Source organism: Fukomys damarensis, unplaced genomic scaffold (assembly GCF_012274545.1).
Source record: "Fukomys damarensis isolate Sample0158 unplaced genomic scaffold, DMR_v1.0_HiC HiC_scaffold_8, whole genome shotgun sequence".
In the NCBI taxonomy this organism is placed as follows: Eukaryota; Metazoa; Chordata; class Mammalia; order Rodentia; family Bathyergidae; genus Fukomys; species Fukomys damarensis.
The window spans coordinates 22,834,094-22,838,919 of NW_022900920.1; the positions used below are offsets into that span (position 1 = coordinate 22,834,094).

Genomic DNA, 4,826 nt, shown 5'->3' on the forward strand with positions numbered 1-4,826 from the left:
TAGGAAGCCATTCATGAGAAATTAGTGTTATTAAGAGAAAACTAGATGTTCTATGTGCTTCAAGCTTATTCAAGAACTGAAGAAATGCTCAAAAAGGAGGTTGGAAAGTACGGTTGGTCCCAGATAAGAACTGGCTTCAGGTGCACTTCAGGTGCGGAAGGCAAAAAGGAAATGTGCTATCTCTCCAACATCCAAGTGAAGATAAAGTTTTAAGGCAGTTACTCCCAGTGATTTCTTGGGCGTTGCTAACATAACTGCAGAGACCACGCTCTAATGATCACTCTCACTCTAGTCTGTGTGTCTCAAGGCTACTGTTTTTTATCTCTCCCATCTGTCATTAAAGCAGTTGGATTTGGAAACCTCCTATCTGCTCCTTGATCAAATGACTGATAGATTCAGAAACTCTCTCTTCCTCCTCCCACAAAAGGAAAAAAGACCACTGATGTGGTGAATTAATCCACAAAGCGTCTATTTATAGTAATAATACTTCTATGATTACATCACAAGGAGTTTCTGGTAGAGTCTTTAAATAAAAGGAGAGTGAATGTAGATATTTCAGGGGAGGTACATGCCCTAGAAAGTGGTTAAATGGAGTTTGGTTCAAGATCACTAAAATGTAGCAGTGCTATTTGGGACACATTGAATCTAAAACCATGAGATTCAGGAGCAATATTCTAGATGGAAATTGAAATAACACAAAGGATGTGAGGGGGAAGAAAGAGAAATTAATTTAATTCCATTTGCTGATGTGACTGTAGCACAACTATTTTTAGGTATAATCCAAACAGTGCATATCTTCTCCATTTTGATTAGTAGAAAACTGGCAGAGAGTCAAATGAATTAGTATTTCTCAGCACATTATGGCAGACATGTACAAATAAAACTACATTATCCGTGCCAATGTGTTTAAGTTACTGCTGAGGTTTTTATTTTTTCCCCTCAAAAGAATGAACGGGCTCAGCTTTGTTATAGACATATTAAAGAAAATGAGCCTTTTACAACTAGCAACAAAAGTTGCAGAATAATTTTCCTCTAGACCTTTCCTTAGAAGCTCTTACTTTAAAAACTTAGATGTTAATATTACACAGATACTTTGGGTGCAGAATTTCTCCCTGGAAATTTTACAGATTGTCAGAGAAAGCACATTCAACAAGTATGAAATTAAAATAAGCTAGGAAAATGTGCTTAACAAGGAAAGGTTTCACAATAGCCACATAGAAGTTATTAATTTCAGTTCCAAAGAAAGCACAGACCAAACAATAAACTCTATTGCAAAGTTTTATATTGACAAGTTCACCAAGAGACCAAGCTATTATGCTGTACCAGCTTCACATTTCTACATGGGAGGGAGAATTTATATATCCTGGAAAATTTTGACTGTTTCACATTAAAGGACTTTATAGTGCTCACCTAATTTCTGATGAATAGCAAGTCCATGAGTTTTGATTACATTTTATTCACTGCTTTGATTTTAAGTTTTACACCTCTGGTTCTTTGATACACACAAACCCCCAGGTATGGGTGACTCTGATGCTCACTGCCTTCCTCCTGCCATTTCTGTGTTGTACTATTTTGCCAGGCTACTAGGGACTGGCAATTTTCTCCTTCCACTGCCATAGTTTTTGACACTGGAGATTAGCTTCCACATTTCCTATTACAAATCAATGGCTATCTCCCTCAAAAAATAAGAGAGAATAGTTTTCATGGCTATTTGGAATCACTGACATGGTCTGTTCCTGAATCCTTGTAATCTCCAGGTGCAGAATAAAGGAGATCACACAAAAATCTTTTTCTATCTCCTGCCAATATATATATATATATATATATATACTGGTCCCAAGACTATAGTGATTTCCTCTAATTCACTAAAGAAACTAAACCTATCTACTAAGCAGTTAAATCATACACATTTGTTCTAAAGTTATAAGGATGTTCATGATTTTAAGAAAAGGAGATCACAAAAATCTTTTTCTATCTCCTGCCAATATATATATATATATATATATACTGGTCCCAAGACTATAGTGATTTCCTCTAATTCACTAAAGAAACTAAACCTATCTACTAAGCAGTTAAATCATACACATTTGTTCTAAAGTTATAAGGATGTTCATGATTTTAAGACCTGAAGTTTAATGGGCCTGTGTATGTTTGCAGATGGGAATATTTTTTATGTAAATGTGAATACTTATCTAAACAGAATAAATAAAATAATCAAAAAACAAGAAAGAGAAGAAATAACCTGGTAATCTAGTGTTCTTTCAGAAAAAGCTAAAGACATTGTCTATTTAAAATAAAGGGGGTAAAACTCACAACAAAATGCATGCTACACACATACTGGGGAACAAGGTTAGAAACAGGCTTTAGGTCAAGGAAGATTATTGTAACATTTCATCCTGAGACTGATTTTTTTACATTCTCCAAAATAAGTTTAAATATTGTCATCTTGCCCCGCCCCCGCCTTTTCCTCTTTTTGCTGAGAAAGGGGTTAAACTCAGGGGCAGCCTTTGTTGAGAGTGCTGCTGTTCCTGTCACCTCCTGCTGGACTCTACACCAGAGAGGACATTAACCTTTCTCAGAAGATTGGCCCCTGGGCTTCAGGATATGCCACTGTGAAAAGGCATGATCCGTCCCAACTCCTAGAAGAGAACTGTCTATTCCTGTTAAAGGGCAGCTTAAGCACAAACTTTATACTCTTCATTTGACATTTTTACTGTATGATTATAAGATGAAAAGCTTAAGACTACAAATATTACATAATCCTATTTTGGAAAATGTACAGTTAACCTCAGGCTGTAATTTCACTATACGTTCCTTAGAAACTAACTATGAAAACACTCTTCATTTTGTGTTGTAATTTTGTTAGGAAATGAAATGATTTCACATTTGCTTTTTTACCTTGACCTGCTCACCCAAAATTTCTGCTGAAATGAGCTACTGAATTACACAAGAGAAATATTTACTTCAGAGGCCCTTTGATAAATGTTTGCCTGGACACAGAAGTTTTTTTCCCCACTCTAAACAACCACTACAGAATGTGCACATATAGATCATCTGTAGGCTGTGGTTTTCAATTGGAAAACAAAAACAAGCTGTGGAAGCCACTTACCGAATTTCAGCTGAGTGACTGGCCAATGAGTTCTTCTTTCCTGTTTCTGAACAATGTGCAGCTGAGTTACCTGGCTCGGTGGCCTTTTTCCCCCAGTAGACACATCTCCCAAATGTCACTTCGTACTTCAAGTGCAGCAGATGGGATCTTGAAAAGCGCCTACAAGTAGTCTGGAATACCTTGAATCCGGCTGTGAAAATTTAGGGCAAATCTGCAGCTCTCAGTAGGTGAACACTGTATTTGGTCTAGAGGCATTTCGCGTTGTTACTGAGCCACAAAAAGCTATTAAAAGAACTCTATGAGAAATGCAGTCTAATAAAAAGAGAAACTGTCTTTTTTGTTTTCACTGCCACTTTACAGACACAAGGGTACATAATCTTGATTGTGCTTCATTGGTATTTATTGCACATGGACCAATTCCTCACACAGTGGTTGCACCAGAGTAAAAATACTTGGTAAAACACAAGAGGAAATAGAATTTACACACAAGTGCTAAGCTTTACCAGCAAATTCACATGGGCAATTGGACATAAAAAATAATTTAAAAATCCATAAGGTAATTATAATATGGATAGTTACAGTACCATGATAAGAGTATAAAAAGGTTATCTTCCCAATAAATCATTAGCTCAATAACATAATAGACGACAAAAGCTCAGTTTGAATTTTATTTTACTTTTTAAGATCCCCCCTCCTACCCCTTTAAAAATATTTAAATTCTTTTTGTGCAAGTAACATCTGTGGACTTTACAATTCCTAACACTGTGCAAAAATGGCATTTGGAACCACTCCTGTTTAGTGTGTTTTGCTTTTTGTTTATACGCACATGTGCAGTAATCTGATCTGTTTCCTTTTTTTTTTTTTTTTTTTTTTTCCTGTCCTGTCTTCAATTGACAGAGTCACATGTCACAGAGAGAGGCTCAGCGCCTGGTCCTTCCAACTAATATTGATACATAAATAAGCTGTTTAATATAAACAAGTCTTTCTGTCTTGCTGTGCAATATGCACAGGGTGAGGTAGAAAACCCTCAGCAGGACCACCGAGGCGCACAGGGGCAGGGGTTTGCCCTACGGAAGGAAAGCAAGGTGAAGCTTCTTCTAATAATAGCTTAAAAGTTTCTTGAAACTAGATTGTTTTGCACCCATCCTTTCCCTTTGCTTTAAGAACAGGAGAAATCATTATTCAGGAATTAAAATGCAACTTCTCTGGAAAGCAAAAAGAAACAAGTCCGGATAAATTGCCACCCCGCCCCGCCACCCCGTTTGACCCTCCCTTTCCCGGGAATGGGATGGAAGCCAAACTGATAAAGACTTTTATCTCCCTTTCCCCACCCACCCAGTTTCCACTCGGGTCCTCGCAGAAAGTATCAAAACCCACCTGAGGAAAAAATATTAAGATGCATCACACGCACACACACAAAAATAGGGGCCGAACCACAAACAGAAAAGAACCCAGGAAAAACCAGCAAGCCACTCTCCCAATGCCTCCTCAAACTTTCCTTTTTGTGCAACGGTCCGCAGCTTTCCTGTTTGTCTTGGATGATTCAGACGAGGTTCTTGGGCTTCGAGTTCACCTGCTTTCGGTCTGGAGTAAACAGAACTCTCCTCTTTCCCCTGGGAAGCCATTCAGAGGCGCCCCACGGGGCGCAGTCCGCATCCAGGCTGGGGCGCTGGGAACCAGGGGGCGCCCGGCACCCGCGCCCTGAGCGGGGTCCCCT

The 4,826-nt window shown here is 38.4% G+C and overlaps 1 long non-coding RNA gene across 2 annotated transcripts in view; it reads right to left on the reverse strand.

Moving 5' to 3' along the window:
* The window catches only part of LOC104869373, a 21,552-nt gene extending 16,732 nt beyond the window's left edge, over positions 1-4,820 (reverse strand). For both annotated transcript variants that reach the window (XR_004516289.1, XR_004516290.1), the window contains exon 1: positions 3,110-4,820. This is a non-coding gene — a long non-coding RNA (uncharacterized LOC104869373). The remainder of the gene's footprint in view (positions 1-3,109) is intronic.
* Positions 4,821-4,826: the final 6 nt, after the last annotated feature.